Raw genomic sequence first — 226 nt, 5'->3', positions numbered from 1 at the left:
GCGGGCGCGCGGGGCGGAGGGCGCGCCCCGATTGGCCCCGCCCGCTGCCCATCAACACGCCTCCCACTCGCCGAGCACGCAAGGCAAACCGGGAAACGGAGTCCGAACCCTCCTTCGCACCTGCGGGGCGACGCGGACGCCGGACTACAACTCCCAAGAGCCCCCGCGCGGTGCGCACCCCCTCCCCACACACACTCCCCCCCCTCCCCGCAGGGCCCTTCCCCCC

General features: G+C 75.7%; 1 protein-coding gene across 1 annotated transcript in view; it reads right to left on the bottom strand.

The window, feature by feature from the left end:
- ZBTB7A (zinc finger and BTB domain containing 7A) overlaps positions 1-226 on the bottom strand; it is a 20,724-nt gene that overhangs the window by 19,964 nt on the left and 534 nt on the right. The gene's annotated exons all lie outside the window — the stretch shown is intronic.

This window comes from Haliaeetus leucocephalus, unplaced genomic scaffold, assembly GCF_000737465.1.
Source record: "Haliaeetus leucocephalus isolate CR32 unplaced genomic scaffold, Haliaeetus_leucocephalus-4.0 Scaffold157, whole genome shotgun sequence".
NCBI lineage: Eukaryota > Metazoa > Chordata > Aves > Accipitriformes > Accipitridae > Haliaeetus > Haliaeetus leucocephalus.
This window is presented reverse-complemented; position numbering and strand designations above follow the sequence as displayed.